At 41.7% G+C, this 18,144-nt stretch overlaps 1 long non-coding RNA gene across 1 annotated transcript in view; it reads left to right on the top strand.

Annotated features, from left to right (window-relative positions):
• Positions 1 to 200: 200 nt before the first annotated feature.
• Positions 201 to 18,144, top strand: part of LOC117562136 — a 110,956-nt gene continuing 93,012 nt past the window's right edge. Inside the window, exon 1 of the long non-coding RNA XR_004571496.1 lies at positions 201 to 579. This is a non-coding gene — a long non-coding RNA (uncharacterized LOC117562136). The remainder of the gene's footprint in view (positions 580 to 18,144) is intronic.

Raw genomic sequence — 18,144 nt, 5'->3', positions numbered from 1 at the left:
CCTTTACTGTTTTTCGAGCAAAGTGGGGCTTGTTCCGCAGACTTTGGTTCCGGGCAGCATTCCTGATCCCTGCTGAACTGAGAACTATAGGGAGACGAGAGGGAAGGGAGGGGGAGGCAGAGAAAGAGCTGTGATGGGAGGAGGGGTAAGGCAAGAACAAGAGAGGAAGTGAGCTTTCATTACAAAGTGCGCCTCGGTTATGGGCTTGCCCAGTAGAGTTCGCCTTGCAGCCTGATCCAGCCTCTAAATTTAAACAGGAGGTTGCTGCTCTCTCTTTCGCAATGTTATTTTCCCCTCCTCACCCTGTAGTGAGTGCATGGAGAGATATTTTCACTATGGAAGATTGGTGCAAAACAGAACAAGGGGAAATAAAGAAGAAGAGCGAAAACAAGGGAGACAGACTTCATCCCGTCATCTCCTTCTACCTCTTCCTGATTCCCTCCTCTGCCCAGGACTTTCACCTCAGGAAAAGCGGAGAGACCAACTTCGAAAGGCAGCCAGGAAGGAGCTGGAGTGTGAAATCTGAGAAGAGGAGCAAGATGAGAGGCTGACCGGCGCTGTGTTTGCTGTTCTGTCCAGGTCAGTGCCCAGGAAAGACTGCTGACTCTTTTCCTTTGCCTGTTTTTCTCTCCGAATGCTGTCTACATACGTATGCATCGTGATTTGACATCTGCTTGTACTCTAAGTTTAAAAAATGCAGAGTGTAGTGGTGAGGGATTGTGTAACAGGGCTGACTGCAGCGTCTCCTCTCCACCATCCGATCCACAGCGAAAGTCCTGAAACTCCAGCTGCTGCCTCCAGCGCTATACTGTTTGGCTGATCAGCTCAGATGTTCGCATGCATGCACGTGTAGAGGGAGGGAAAACTTGCGGAATGGGGCCACGTGGTTACGATAAGGGAGAAATCACGGAGACGCACCGTAAACCGGGTGATCACTCTCACTTTTTGGGGGAGGGGGAGATTGTGGCGGGGGTTAAAGTAAATGTCAAGTTTATGGGACTTTAGACCGCATTTTGGAGGGGATTTCTTTCTGTAGATGCTTGAAAATAGGTAGCAGATTAATATGAAAATCAGTTTTCAGTTGTTAATGTAATGTTTTTACCTCATTTTAATTATATTTTAAGCATTGAGCATTCATTTGGTTTCACAAATGCATTTTTACTATCATGTAGTGTACAGTCTTTCGTTGTTAAATGTGTTCTCTTAAATCAATGCCGACTTTGCATTTAAATCCTAGAATCCAATATTTCTGGATTTAATCTCGCTATACAGTTATTCAGCAATAACGTCAGTCAGTGTGTTTTACAGCAGGGATCTGTTTGTGATTTAAAGCCAACAAAGGTCGAAAGGTTATGATCGATGACTTTTTCTTATACATAAAAGAGCTGTCAGACAACTCACCTGTCTGGGGCTGTCCGAGGCACCCCTGAGGGCCTGTCCCATTAGCTCTCCCAGCATGCCTTGCCACTGACAACGAAGTGTCAGCAGTGGCCTCCCAGGAGACCGCTGTTGACAGGTTTATTATTCCTACGCTGTGGAAGTGGGGCACATTGCAGATAATGTAGGGGAGAGGAAAGTGGATTTTTCTTTTTCAAGATATTATTATTATTATTTATTTGTATTATTACATCATGACAGTAATCACACTTTTGTTTCATGGCTTTTAATATGTGTTTTTCTTTTCGGGCTGTTCTACAACAGCGATCCGGACTAAACACCAGATTATGGCTTGATCTAAATTATATTTCCAATACTAATTCCAATACTCTTAATTAATAAATTAACTGTTTAACTTTTTTAATTATTTCCAAGAGACAACGGTAGAGCCCAGTATTAAAAACCCATATATTTGTTAGACCAAAGAAGCCTCATATCAGATTTTAGATGCTGGATCTATACAACAAATTACTACGAACAATTATGATTATTAATAACCATAATTCTGCATACTTTATGCATTATGTAAATACAAATATGCTTTGACCAGTTTCAAACTCTATGCTCGCTGACTACTAACATTACAATATGTTTAAGTCATTCCTCACCCTTTTGTTGTGGAGAAAGATGTTTTGTTAGTATCTCTTCTAAGATATCACCACAAAGTTACAAGAGTTAGCTGTTATTGTCATTTCTGACATACCAAACATTCTGTACTGTAGCTGCCCCCTTCTGCTCATGCTTGAAATAGTTACAATGGGTGTTTCCCAGCTTCGAACATACATTGTCTTTGTCGGAAATGTGATGATGTTTGTAAGAAGTCTCGAAGAAAAATGTTTTGGTGTCCTATACGTTTGTTTATGTTGCAAACTCAACAACTTAGGAACTTGGTCATTTTAAAATTCTCTTCTTTGTATTGAGATAATTGAAATAATATTAAAATGCGATTAAAGCGTAGAAATTCATTATTGACCTTGGAAAAAAAGTGTATCTATTCAAACTGTTGAACAAAGCAGTTTTGTTTAAAATATTAAATTCAGAAAATTAATTGTAGTTTCTGCCTAAAGTGAACATATCACATCTAGACTGCTGCAAATAAAAAGTATTTAAAATAATTTCTCCCCCAAAAATGTCCTATTTTGACAGAAATTCTTGGCTACAAACGGGTGCATATTCTGAACATAAGACAAATAATGAAATAACGTTTGTGTTGAATTGCAAATTGTTCAATCTAGTATCCAAAATTGTTATTTAAAAAAAAAAAATTGATTGGACCAGAGTGCCTTTTTAATAGAGATCCAGTGTTAAAAGGGGTACGTAGAGGGGATGTCTTGCTCGAAATCTTGCTGAAAATGTAATCACGTACCTGGCAGTATTTTTAAAGCTTGACCTATTATAGGGACTAAAATGCTCAAAACCTGGACTTAAAAATGATGGATGTCAAATAATACATTTCTGCAGCCCTTTACGAATCCATTATTTCCATTTGTAAAATGATATGCTCTTTCTGCTATAGTATGAGGTATACATGTTGATTTTATGTCATCACCCTTTAAACTCAACTGCATTAATTTGTCAGAATATATTCATAATAATGTAATGAAAGAATCCTTGTGGCGTGTCAGAAACATCACTTGTCATTTCTTAGCAGGGCTATTGTTGCTCCATATGGGGCAAATCAAAAAGCCTATATCAAAACCAAGAGGAGTTCATTTATTTAACTGTCTGTGTGACTCCCTTCTTCTTGGAAGATTGGGTTCCCATGCGTTCCTTCATGGGACCCTCGCCTGATGGCCCATCTGAGGCTCCATGATCCATCACACAGCTGGCGGCCATGTTTTCTGAAAAGGCCGTGAACTTGTTACCTCCCTCAGCCGCCTGCCTGAATGTCAAGCCCATTTTTCCTTTCTGTATGTCCTTCCCAGGATTGCTGTATTATTGAAATAATTGGGCTTCATTCAGCTTTTGAATTGAGATATCACGTCTGGTACCGCGATTTCCCTCTGACCTTCCTTTCAGAGCGCCTTCCTCCGCCGGCCTCCCTCCGAGGTCGTGACGGGTCATCACGATGACTCTGGCCTCTGGATACAATGACCCGACATCCATGGTACATTATCTACAGTAGTTCAGCTCTGTCTATAGTCTATTCTCCCCCGCTCCGTTGTCTCGGTGATCTCTGGTTCCAGCCTGTTCGACATGGCACACATTCAAAATGGCAACCTCAAGGGGCTTTTCTTCGTCCGGCAGAATTAAATCACTTTTCTCTCTCTCGTCTTTCTGCCTCTCTGCTGAGTTATTCAGAGTTTAATGAGGGAGAGAAGATAAAGGGAAGCTTATGGTTAGTCGGATGATGGAGAGGCTGCCTTTTTGTTTCTGTTGGAGGAGCAACACAGCGAGCGTTCCATGTGAAATGATTTTTTTATTTTATTTCACCAGAGGGGAAGGTGATTGAGATGTCTGAGAAAGAGCCAGGGAGTCTGGAGGAGCAGGGGTCATTAAAGTGACAGAAAACCTCTTCAAATATCCTACATTTTAGTGAGGCGGGAAGCAGAGTTTTGGCAACGCTTGGAGGTACAAACTGCTGCAAGCTATTGTGATCAAACATTATAACACGGCTTAGTTGAATTCTCTATTCTGATTGGTCAATTCGGACAATTCAGAGCTTGTTAATACTCGGTAACACACTGCTGCTTAGCAACAATAATGACTGATGCTAAGGAGGATCGAAGGAGAGAAGAAAATAGGTTAAAAGACAGAGCTTTTGGACGTCAGAGAAATCAACAGAAGGTATGGGCTGTTTAAAGACTGGTTAGTGGAAAAAAAAAACTCTAAACAGACTCTTATAGTTAGAGAAAAACCTTGATTAGTGCTTCCATATTTTCAAGTTACTTTGTTGTTGCATTTCCATCCATCGGTACACAGTGGCACGGAGTATTCTTTTCTTAGTAAAAGCAATACGATAACTTTCAAGTCAATACAATTATTTTCAATCAAAATTGGGAGTCAAGTTGTTTGTTTATCTAGTATTTGGCCCTGTAATAAGCAGAATAATGTCTCTTATTACACAACCTTCACTTCTGGTCGGGCTCCATGATCACCTTGTTGTCTGTTCTTTTTCCTATAATGAATGCACATTATCCCTTACACACCGCACGGATTTCACCATTTTCATGAAAAGGTTATGTGGCTCTAGCCCCAGTGCATCACTTTAATGACTGCAGGATTATCCCCTTACATAAGCCAGTGTGAGTGTGTATTATTAGGGCATCAGACCGGACGCTGGATGACGGGCTTGTTGTTGTTGGTTCAACGCGGATCAAAATCCGTACTATGTATCAGCTGTCAGAGTGTGTTTGGTTTACCAGCTGCACCGGCGTCAGCAGCGACGCAGGGCTCTTCTGTCTGACATCAGAGAGCAGAGGTAGACGAGTTCAACTGGTGTACACACTGCCTCTATCTCTCTCTGTCTCACACACACTCATGCACACACACTCATGCACACACACAATAACACAGTCACTGAGGTCAGCGCTGCTCTATCTCTCCGGAGCTGTTTGTTAAATGTCCCCCCCGAGCAATTGTTCCAGCCGGCTGCTGCAGACGCACCTTTCAGGACAGTTTGAGTACACCCTTAAAGGGGTCTTGACTTGTGAGGCAGGTTTTTGGAGGGACAAAGGTTTTAATCAGCTCTGGCTGCATTTTTGAGAATAGCTCAATTTGGCTTTTCCACCAAAAATAGGAATTAAGAAGTACACAAAGAGGAGCTCCAACTCAACTTCCACACTTCCCTGCGTCACAGCATCATATAACAGATGGCCTGATCATTTTCAGAAATGATTGAGTGATTTTATAGTTTATATAACAGTTAGGAATGTGCTTACATGGTTTTCTGCAGAAAAACTGTGTAGTCAATGTAAGTGATGGTGACAGATTTGATTGTTTTCTGAAAAGCAACACAAGACGTTAAAAGCAATAAGTCAAACACAAATAAATAAGGTTTCAAATGTGTGGGACAACATTTAAAATCAATTATTTATTTTTTACTTTATTTATTTGCTTTTTTCAACATTAAATCAACTATAGGAGAAGAACACAGTATAGGGCTAAGTATACTGTAACAAAATGTAGTGATACAGACCCTTACAAATGTACATTGTCTCTGCAAAGGTATAATCTTCAAATCTGCTCTGTTTAACACAGTTGAAGCACATCTACGTATCCTCTGAGAACTATATAAAAAGGTTTTAAATTAAGTATATTAATTCATTAAAGGGAACTAAATATATGATACAAATTTCGGTAAGTTTAAATGATGAACTAGTCATTTGAAAACAACATTTTGGGGCCCTTTTTTAAGTAAATGTTCAGGTTCATGTTTGCACTTTGTGTCTCTACTGTGACATGTCTCCATGCTTTAATGTTCAATAAGCTCTTTATTTTTCTCATACTGCACCTCTTTTCACCCTCTGTCTGAAACAGGGTCGGCGTCATGGGGGGTCATTCGAGGGCCATGCCCCCCCAAATGAGTCACTGTGCCCCCCCAACGCAGGGTGGGCAAGCCTTGCCACTTTGCCGTTTTTTTTTTTTTTTTTTAATCATAGAAGTGAAAACGTTTCCACTAAAGGTTTTTTGTGTGAAATACATCAGAAATAAAGAATACAAATATAAAACACAGCCTGAGGTGTGCTCACTGCTGCTCTCTGATTGGTGTGTTGCTTGACCAATGACCCCCGACTTTTGTTTTGTTATCATTACGTGGCTGTGTGTTTTAGATGAAAGCCGGTGGCAATCTGTTCATCTGTTACACTGATTATACAGTAAAGCCATCGAAAATAATATGATATACAGTACAGTACAAGTAGCCTACTTCTGGGTCTCTGTGTTTCATTCAAGCTCGGCTCTCTGTGTGTGTGGCACGATCGCATTTTGTGAGTGCGCGAGCGGTAACGTGGAATGTTGTTGTTAGCATCCGGTTAGCTAGCTATGCTAACAGATATAAAGAGCTGTTTCTACACCAAGGTGGAGGAGAGTCCTCTCCTGTCAGACTGAGAGGATCGTATAACCTCAGCTCAGTGAGGTAAGGACTCTCTCAGTGTTTAGATAGTTCACTTTAGTGTAAGTTATCTCAGTGGGTCTCAAACGGTTTGGTCACCATTTATGTAAACAAGTATTTGCGAGGAACACATGTATATGATCATTAGCCTATAGCCTAGTTATTAAAAAAATAAGAGAATAAATGAAAAACGGGTATGAAATACTATAGGACAGTAACACAAGAATACAGTTTAAAAGGGGAGTGATTAGTAAAATATCCATAAAGAAAAAGTAAATCTGTGTACAGTTCTGTTTCATATGAATGCTGAGAGATGTAGGCTATCCATAGATCTCTTCATTTTGCTCTCAAAGTGCACCAGATTGATGCATTTAACTTCAATATTTTCAAAATAATCTTCCCGGGGGAGCATGCCCCCAGACCCTCCTAGAGGAGGTTAGGTCCACCCCCACCTAAAACATGTTCACATGGATAGGATACAAAATACATTTGCACACTTTTTATATGGTGGCCTATGTCCATATGTTTCTGTTTTGGTGGTTGTGCCACAACCGTGCATGTATGCACAAGTCATAGGTGCGCTAGGAAATAGCACATACACCCCTCAATGTGTGTGAAAGACAATAGACTTTACAGCATGTTTTTTTTAATTGAAGTTGCGTTGGTGTTTGTGTGTTGGTTGTTGACGGCAGTGTGTGCCCCCCCCTTGGTAAATGATTGCCCCCCCATTCGATTTGTTCTAGAGCCGACCCTGGTCTGAAACCAGAGCCCAGTCTGCTCTGATTGGTTAGCTGGCTGGCTCTGTTGTGATTGGTCAACCGCTTAGTCGGTTGACCAATCACCGACTAATTGGTTAACCCTAGGTTAAAAACTAACCCTGCCCTTTAGCCTATCACGTACAATGAGTCAGAGTGCTAGCCAATAGAAGCACGAGTGTTAGTGATGTCACTATGTTGCAGAAGTAAACAAAGGAGTCCAATAGAGGCGTTTCAGGCAGGTGGGGGGGGGGGGGGGGGAGAGAGAAACTCCCTCTGGAGGGAACTTTGGGATTTGAGCTTTTGCAGACCATTAACATGCACAGAAACCTATAGAACACACTACAGGCCCCTTTATGGCCTCTGAGCAGTGAATGTAGATACTGTGGATGAACCCGCTCAGGTCTCCGTGATGAAGATGATAGAAACGGACAGCCATATGAAAAAGTGTGAGATTGAGCAGAAAGATTTTTGTATGAAAGATGACCACCGTGACTCTTACTTCTCCACTCTCCAGCCTCTAAGCAGAATATAATGTGCTCACCACAAGCTGTGTGAGAGTGTGTGTGGGTGGTGGGTGTGCGTTTAAGCGACTCCTGCCCTCTTCTCTTTGTACCTCTCTTCATCTCTGTGTGTCTCTCTCTAGCGTCGCACCATCTTTTTTCGTACCCCTTGGTTGTGTCTCGGCGGGGGTGAGAGTGGCAGGCTGACAGCCTCACAGGTCTCCTCATTACACCGTGTCTGAGCCAGCAGAGATTTATAGAGATGATAAAAGCAGTGTGGAGGGCAATAATGACCACAGGCTGGGAGGAGGGGGGGGGGGCTCTGTCTGAACGCTCGCTCTGCCTCTGATCACTCTCTGTGCTGCCTAAATGACTTTGCATTGTGTGAAATGAAACGGCAGAAAAGTCATCTTAAATGTCTATATTTAATATTCACATTTCTATTTATATTCCAAAACTCACTCTGTTTCCCAGCATCCTCTGTGACCTCCAGGCGGTCAACAACATGAGGCAACCATCAAATAATTTACATTTTTATTACAATATTACTTATCTATTTTTAACTCTTTATAGCTTTGACATTCATAGTTATTTGTATAAAATTACAATGACATTTACCGTCAAAACATCTAAAACAACTAAACTTGGCAAACCACTGACTGTTATTCATTTTCACAAAAAAACATGATGCATCAAGCCTTTACCTCTAATAAAGGGGCATACTCAGTGCTTCTGTGAAATTATGTATTTATTCATGATATATGTAAGCCTTTAAAAACATAAAAAATGAAAGACAAAAAAAATACAATAAAATTAACCCCTGTATGTCTAAACTAAGCAAACTATAAATTGTCATTTACATAGTTACCTAGAGCAGGGGTTCCCAACCTTTTTTCCCAAGAGCCCCCCCAAATGACTCCTGTTGGAAGTTGCGCCCCCCGCCCCCCCACACACACACACACACACAAGGGGGGGGGGGCAACAGCGGTAATTAAAGTTTAAAAGTCTCAAAATGCTACAACTACTGTCACAAACTGGATGAATGTGAAGTATTTTGTTAAAGGAGGATGAAAGCGTAATTAAGGAGCACTATTGGAGTGACTTTGATGGTTATTGGACTCAGGATTAATTCATTTGGATTCCCGCTGTATGAAGAAATTAAAGGACGACACAGGTGGAAACAATTCACAAAGGGATTAAACTGTTTAAAACACATGCTCAAAGTAAGCCGGATTTTGCCGATGTGTTTATGTGGATTCAAAAGTCTAAATAATCTACAAAATGGAGGAGACCGATCTGATCGGTGCAACTGTGACAAATAATCCAACTGAAACCGGCATGGACAATGACTATGTTTTAAAAATGCGCTTATCCAGACAAGCCTGGTTTGGACACAATTATACATTTCTTTCTTTTTATGCCTATAATAGCTACTAACTTGAATTTGTATTCAAATTAATTAACCAATTATTTTTTATATTTTATTGTAATGTAGAGACAAGGCTTTTAGTGACAATCATGTATTGCGTTACAATTATATGTAAAAAAATATATCAAATTAAAAGTCTAAATATGATATTTTGCCTCAAATCATCTGAGGCCTGGCGCCCCCCCCTGCGATATTTGGCGCCCCGCACCCCCCAGGTTGGGAACCACTGACCTAGAGCATTTAATACTCAGTAATACTTGCTATAAAGTAATGTATTTTGTTATATAATATGACCACTATGATAAGACTATAGAAACAATAAACTGAATGAATGACTGAAGTTTAAGATTTCACAGGATATTCATTGTTATTTGTATAAAATGTGACGTTCACCCTAAAACCAAAAGTCTGATCTAGGCAAGCCGTTAAATTATTAAAATCAATAAATATAACTAAGTGTTTACATGTTTTCATAGCTGCATGCATTTTACCTTTTAAATAACTGTTGGTACTCAAACCATGCAAACAATCTAATTTCATAAAAAAATCATTTAAAATAAACTACTTGTGTATTAACCTCTAAATAACTTTGTATAGTCAGTGCTACTGACCAATTCATAGTTATTTGTATGCAGATACTATGCAATGCGATTTAATAAACCTTATTTCTGTACAACAATTAAATCACAATTTCAACTAAGAATTCTGGGCTTGTTATAAAAAAAGTTGTTTTCTGAAATTAAAATCTGTGGGTTGTGGGACATATATAAGCAGGGTTGCACATAACTGGTGCGCAGGTACGCATGCGCACCCCACGCCAAAAAAAAGAGCACCGGATCATTTGAAAAAAGGCGCATTTGCGCACCAACATTGAGAGAGAGAGAGAGAGGAGAGAGAAGAGAGTAGAGAAAGAGAGAAAAGAGAGAAGAGAGAGAAAAGAGAGAAGAGAGAGATATTTGCGAGTTGCATAAGAACTAAGATGGCAGGGTTTCCCACACATAGACTTTACTTGGGCGGGCCGCCCAGGTAAAGTCTATATTAACGGCCGCCAAAGTATAATTCGCGAGCTATTTAGGTTTAATTGTTTTAATCCGTCCACGAGCACGAAGGCATCTGCGATCCCTCGCTCTACCCCTCGCTATCGCCTGAAGGGTCTGCTGTATGCGCTCCGCACAGTAACCCTGCTGCGTGCTCACTAGCGCCCCCCCCCCCTGTTCATAAAGTCAAGTACCCCTCAAAAGGTCCGGTTTATTTCATTTTAAGGATGCGCACCAAGCAACATCTCCAGGTGCTCCTTTGAGAACCAGGGCAAAAAAGTGATGTGCACCCCTGTATATAAAGCCTTCGAAAACAGTCTCCACATAGGCCTTAGAGTACATTCAGTCAGCCTTTTTAAAGATGGGTTTCTGTATAAACCTATTGGGTGGTGACAGTATGGGGGGTGCGTCTCCCATCAGTGTGCCTCTTATCTTTTATCCTCTTAGTGTCTCTCTCTAGCTGTCACACCACCTGTGGCCTCACACTAAAGGACAAAAGAAAGCAGTAGCTCCTATCAAGGTTTTAATATGTGGCTGAGTGCTGGATATTCTTAATTATTTTATGATTTTTGTTGCATGGTCCAACTAAACCTCATTTAATATCTGACCATAAATGTACCTACATCTTAAAATAAGATATTGGCATGGCCTTTCAAACCCACAATTCATGGTCACAAAGTGGAACATGGAACAACATACTGTTCTGTTTTACATTTTCATGCATTGTCTTTTTGTCGGTCGAACACTATTACAGTTACAGAACGTTACTTCTTCCTCTGGGTGTGGCTGCAGTTCCTCACACTGTTGTCTCTGCTTACTTTTTTTAATTCATCTTAACACCTGCATTCCCATTTACCTTCACCTCTCTTCCCCTTAAGAGAAAACAACACTTTAAGCTGGCTGGCATAAATAAAAGCGAAATAAATAAAAAAGCTAGTGAATTATTGATATGTTCTGCCAGTATTCACTATCTTTTTTAGAAAATAATAAATTCCATGAATGTTTGAAGCAACATAACTAGCTTCAAAGCAACCTGAGGTCGAACCCCAAGCATGTCTCCATAGCATTCAAAATCCATGATTTAATGAGCAAAAGTCAAAGTAGTTCAAACAAACATCTTTGATGTTCTGGTTTGATCAGATTTGTTTAACTTTAACAAACAATAAAACAAATCGTAATCTGACTTAAATGACTTAACATCCTGAGTGTTGCACAGCAGTAAAGACATTACCTTTTTCCAACCTGCTATGTGACATACCAAAAACAGCAGGAAAATGTATTTATGATTTCATTTGTCAGAGAAGAGCTCATTAATGATATACGTTTTCAGAGATTTTTAGAAATGCTCACCTACAAATTGGACCCAAACCCTGTGTTTAATATTGACTTTTTTTTTTTCTTGTGGTTTAAAGCTCTTTGCTATATGTGATTGTAGCCATTGTATGCGGTTTCTTCACGTGTTTTGCTTATCATGCCAATGGGAGCATGTACTGGTTGAATAGAGAGGTTTAATCTATTCCTGGTCTATAGGATATAGATATTCTGAACAATCTGTGCTGTTGTATTTGCTGTAAAGTGTCTCTACTGTAGGCTATTTTTATGATATGTACAGCACTTTGGCTCGACCAAAAATCGTTTATAAATGTGCTATATAAATAAAGCTTGACTTGACTTGACTTGGTCTATAACTGTTGTTATTACTTTTTGGCCTAGGATGCTTAGAACGCTTGGCATCGAGGATTAGTAAGAATTCCCTCCAAATGTTGAACAGCTATAGTATCCTCTTTAGATGCCATCTGTACATGTACAGTATGTCTGTCTCAAAGTGAAATGCAGAGACTGGTCCTACCCTCAGGGAGCAGCAAAGGTAAATCAAGCGCTCCAAAAAATGAGCCGTTTTTCCTGGACTCCCTCACTTCTGTGTCTTTCTGTGTGCTCCCGGTTCCATTTCTGGTCCATTCATATGGTAATGGGGGTCAGGAGATGAGGGGGTTCTCACGTTCAATGTGAAACTTGGCCTTTTGTGTAGCCTCGGCTCAAGCTGCTGCGACAGAGGCCAGAGGTGAAATTGAATTCAGATGAAATTCCCCAGTGAGTCTGGCCTTGGGCTGGACGGTGCTCGACTGGACTGGCCTTGATGAACCTGGGGCTGAGCCAGGGCTGAAGGGATCTACGCCAATTCTAGCTAGTCATCGACGTTTAATTGGCATGTTTGAGAATACCACAAAGATTAGGGGATTTGAAACTACCAGTTTAATGAAAATCTATACCTTAGAGTCGCAATTGTCCAATTATTTAATGTTCATGCCAGAAAGGTTTCAAGTGAAGACAGGTGAAAAACCTCTGAAATGAATGTTTTCGAAAGGAAAACAACCCTATTGCCAGACAAGAACATTGATTGGCCTTGGACACAGTTTCTTTGCTTTAATCACAGTAATAATCTATGATTAATCACGTTTAAAAGTTTAAAATACGAATTAAACTTTTATTTTAGTGGGTGATGAAACAAATACACATTTGGTGTTGTGTTTAAGAAATACATGACAAACTGGTAAGAGAACTTTTTTTAAATGTATTCTAACATGATTTCTGAATTATTGGCATGAAACCACCAATTTTCCAACACCTAGCTAAAGCACACAGCGAGTTAATGCGTTAACGTTGAAAGTACAGAATCAGACCCGGATATGGTTAATGTTAAGGAAATATTGTGGTTATGGCAAGTGACAGTTTAGATTTTACAGCCAAGATCCAGCTATGGACAAATCAGAATGTCACCTTTTTATTTTTTTCTACTGAAGTCTACCTGTTAACCGCATTCCAAACAGTGTTAACAGCAAGGTGCATACCTCTTTATTACAAGTTAAACATCAAGCCAAATATGTGTGCAGGAGTATTCATATACTGAAGGTTGTGGGAAATGGTAATTTCGGGAATGACCTTATCAAGGTAGCTGTGAATTTTTATGAATAGACTCCATTCTGTGTGTAGAACAGCGAGAGTATTTAATCTTCAGCAACATACATTCAACCCTTTCCGTCCTCATATATCTTTGTCCTTGGGGCCTCCAACAAGCATGAGTCAGAGCTGTTTGCACATTTATAAAATATGTCAGAAACGCAAACATTCGCTCATAAAATAGCCTTGTGTGTCTGGTATGTCATGGTAAAGGAATGAGGTTTGAAAGTGTCCAATGATAACACCATGTTTGTTATCAGAGAACATTTCCAGCCCTGACTGTGTCCATGTTACACAAGCAGTTACTCTACTTAACTATGCCACATTTTCCCTCCCAGTGTCCTGTTTCAGGAAAGACAAAGAAATAAGAGTGAGGTGATATATTTCAAACTGCTTTCACATCCACCCACGGCAGTAATTCTGGGAAATAGGAAACTACTATTTCCAGCCAAACTAATTTAGTTTAAGTCCTCAGAGAGAGCAACAACATGCCCTCGGACTAATAAAAAAAGGACACGACCAAAGTGTGTTGGAAATGTATAGTTGCATTGCATCATAATTCAATCATATTTGTTTATTTCCTCGTGTAGAGTGTAATGGTCTGGATAGGATCCATCAATCTTTTCAGAGCGTTCTCCGGAGACAGACAGACACACACACACACACACACAAACACACACACACACACACACACACACACACACACACACACACACCCACATTATATATTAGGTTTGTGTGTGTGTGATGGTGAGTGCATTGGGTTCAAACCAAACAAAAATCCTGTTTACAGTAGGAGCCTGTGCTTTCTATAGGAGGAGCCAGAGCAACCTGTCTTTCTAACGTATTTACACTTGTACATGAGGGGGGGGGGGGGGGGGGTGTATATGGAAGCAATTACAGGGCGGTCCCATTTGGCTCCGGGTGGAAAGAAAAATAAACCAGCAATATTGTTAAATATGACTATGGTACTGGTTTGGGTGGAGGGCTGTGCAGGATCCAGAGGCCCAGGGCCGCAGAGGTCTGAGCCCCTACCTTGTACCTGTATTTGGTTTGGACTAAGTTTATGAGAAGATAAATAACCATTTAAATAATGATTATCGAAACTTGCATTCATTAATTTTTTTAATCCTGGAGGGGGCCTGGGAGTACGCTTATCCGGTCTACATGTGTTTTGTAGACTTGGAGAAGGCGTATGACCGAGTTCCCAGGGAGTTACTGTGGGAGGTGCTGCGGGAGTATGGGGTGAGGGGGTCTCTACTCAGGGCCATCCAATCTCTGTACTCCCAAAGCGAGAGCTGTGTCCGGGTCCTCGGCAGTAAGTCGGACCCATTTCCGGTGAGGGTTGGCCTCCGCCAGGGCTGCGCTTTGTCACCAATCCTGTTTGTAATATACATGGATCGGATTTCGAGGCGTAGTCGTGGGGGAGGGGGTCTGCAGTTCGGTGGACTAAGAATTGCACCACTGCTTTTTGCAGTTCTACCTTCAGCACTCACTGGATCGGTTCGCAACCGAGTGTGAAGCGGCTGGGATGAGGATCAGCACCTCCAAATCTGAGGCCATGGTTCTCAGCAGGAAACCGATGGACTGTCCACTCCAAGTAGGGAATGAGTCCTTACCCCAAGTGAAGGAGTTTAAGTATCTCGGGGTCTTGTTCTCGAGTGAGGGAACAATGGAGCGTGAGATGGGCCGGAGAATCGGAGCAGCGGGAGCGGTACTGCAGTCGCTTTACCGCACCGTTGTGACGAAAAGAGAGCTGAGCCAGAAGGCAAAGCTCTCCGGGCCATTTTTGTTCCTACCCTCACCTATGGTCATGAAGGGTGGGTCATGACCAAAAGAACGAGATCGTGGATATAAGCGGCCGAGATGGGTTTTCTCCGCAGGGTGGCTGGCGTCTCCCTTACGGCCCGTCCACACAGCAGCGTTAAAAAAAATCTTCCAACGCTTCTGCCCATTCACTTTGAATGAGGTGACGTCACTTTGCCTCACTTTTCGCCAAACTGCATTGTGGGAAGCAAAGCGGAGATTTCCAGGCATCTCCAAAAATCTTGGAGGTGGGCGTATCTGAAGCTTGTGGATTTTTTGCGAGCAACGCGACCAACAACCAATCACATGAATCTCCTGCCCCCGACATACAAAGCAATAGCAATGTTTTGACATAAACGGGATTTGATTGGCTGATGCTTCCACCTCAGCTTCAAAAGTTGAACATTGTTCAACTTTTGAAGCTGAGGTGGAAGCATCAGGAGATTCATGTGATTGGTTGTTGGTCGCGTTGCTCGCAAAAAATCCACAAGCTTCAGATACGTCCACCTCCAAGATTTTTTTTAACGCTGCTGTGTGGACGTACCGTTACGGCCCCTACACACGGCGGCGTGCATTGCCGCTTCAACGCTTCTGCCCATTCACTTTGAATGGGGTGACGTCACGATTCGCCGAACTGCATTGTGGGAGCAAAGCGTAGCTTCTCTCACGGTGCTCGCTGCAAAAGTAGAGCAATGTTCTACTTTTGCCGCCTCGACGGAGGCGTCAGCCAATCAAATCCCGCATATGCAAATCTGACAGTTCAAGCGCTAGCCAATCAAACCGTGTGTATGTTGGGAGAGCCAGACTGCAGTTATTTCCCATATGTCAAAAAATTGAGGAGAAAATTATCGTGGCGTTAGGGAATCACCCGGTACTATATGACCAGTCCCTCTTTACATACAGGGATACAAACCGGAGGAGCCAGGCATGGGGGGAGGTGGCAGAGACAGTGGGTGACACTGGTAGGTTTTCGCCTGTTTGGGGAGTTTATATCCAGTGTACTTCGTTTGAATGGACAGCTAGCAAGCATAGACAGTATATTTAGCCAGCATGGATGTAGCGTGAATGCTTTGCTTTGTATGTCCGGGGCGGGACATTCATGTGATTGGTTGTTGCTGGCGTTGCTCGCGTTGACTCCCCAAGCTCAAGAAACTCCCCACCGCCAAGAGGCAACGCACGCCGCCGTGTGTAGGGGCCGTTAGGGATAAGGTGAGAAGTTCAGTCATCCGGGAGGGACTCGGAGTTGAACCGCTCCTCCTTCGCGTCGAAAGGAGCCAGTTGAGGTGGTTCAGGCACCTAGTGAGGATGCCACCTGGGCGCCTCCCTAGGGAGGTGTTCCAGGCACGTCCAGCTGGGAGGAGACCGAGGGGTAGACCTAGGACCAGGTGGAGGGATTATATCTCTTCGCTGGCCTGGGAGCGCCTTGGGATCCCCCAGTCAGAGCTGGTTGATGTCGCCAGGGAAAGGAACGTTTGGGGCTCTCTGCTGGAACTGCTACCCCCGTGACCCGACCACGGATAAGCGGGAGAAGATGGATGGATGGATCTGAAAACACAATATGAGAGGGTAAAAGTTCTAAGACGAGAAACACAGACTTTAGCAAAACTGGACTACACTGTGTTAGCGACCAAAGATTTATTGTCAAATATTTATTTTTACAAAGCTAACATTGTGATAAACTGTATAACTAGCGATTGATTCCATAGACTCACATAGAACACTGAGCTAATAAATGAAGTGAAAATGTTCCTATAACATTCTACGTATTTGTGGCTCTCTGCTGACCATTATAAGAAATCAGGGTTACAACAATTGTATGTTGACCTTACGTTTAACCTTTGCTGTTAAAACGAACTTGGACTTATCTTTTCTCCATTTATGTTTCAAAAATAATAAAATAAGACTATTTTGACCAACAAAACATATACACATGCTATCATAAACTTTAGTTTGCAATCGTGTTTATTTTTTCTAAATATATCTTATCTATATATATATAGATATAGATATTTTTTGTCAAGGGAACCAAATAAATGGTTTACAAAAACAGGATTCTTGTAGCATCCCATTTCCACTCTACACACTTCTTACAGTGACATTAGCAAACACATCTAAATGGGTTCTATTGTTTGTTTTTAAATCGCTTGATGGGCTGGCCCCTCACTACATCTCTGACCTCCTACAGGTGTACACCCCCTCAAGGGCTTTGAGGTCGACTGATCAGCTGCGGCTGGTAGTCCCAAAAACTAAGAAAAAGACCAGGGGAGACCGAGCCTTCTCAGCGGTAGCCCTCAGGCTCTGGAACGACCTGCCCCTCCCATGTCAAATTGTCCCCCACTCTTCAAACGTTTAAGTCCCGCCTAAAGACCCACCTCTTTTCCCTCGCTTTCAAGTCAGTCTGAGCTATGCTGTACATATTTGTATGCTTTATTGTCCGTCCATAGCCTTTATGCGTGCCTTGTATCTATTCTTATGTGTGCCTTTTATCTATTCTTGTAATCTTATATCTTGTTATAATGTTATGTTCGTTGTGAAGCACTTTGGCAAACCCTCTGTTTTTAAAATGTGCTATAGAAATAAAGTGGATTGGATTGGGTCCAGCAGACACATAGCGACATTAGCATTTTAAAGTTGTTTGTTTTAAGTACAATATTTTCTTGCCTTTTAGCTCTCTTTTTGCACTCCCCAAAAGAAAAATATGTGCACCCTTGGCATCTTTTACACAAATGAAATCAATATACTGTGTGTGGTATTTGATTAGAATTCAGTTAAGTTCCGAAGTGAGTTAACTGAGCTGTGTCTGATGTTTAGTAAAAGAGTTTGTGCTGAGTGAAACTTCACTGATGTGACAGGCCCTGAGGAGCCCTGTGACACGGGCTGATGGAGAGTGATTTATATGTTTGCTGGCTGTTTCTCCTTGAATGCTGGCATGGGGCCAAGCACCACAGAAAGGATTTATGTTTGTCATGAGGCGTGTGAGCGGTGCATGCAAGCTGAATGAATGTTCTTTCTCCTCTGCCATCGCTCCAAGCCGCCTTTCTCCAGCCGTCAGTCAGCAGGACTTTGACAGCTCATAGAGGTTCTTCTTCTTCTTCTTCTTCTTCTTCTTCTTCTTCTTCTTCTTCTTCTTCTTCTTCTTCTTCTTCTTCTTCTTCTTCTGTCTTCT

Source organism: Gymnodraco acuticeps, unplaced genomic scaffold (assembly GCF_902827175.1).
Source record: "Gymnodraco acuticeps unplaced genomic scaffold, fGymAcu1.1, whole genome shotgun sequence".
Classification (NCBI taxonomy): Eukaryota; Metazoa; Chordata; class Actinopteri; order Perciformes; family Bathydraconidae; genus Gymnodraco; species Gymnodraco acuticeps.
This window is presented reverse-complemented; position numbering and strand designations above follow the sequence as displayed.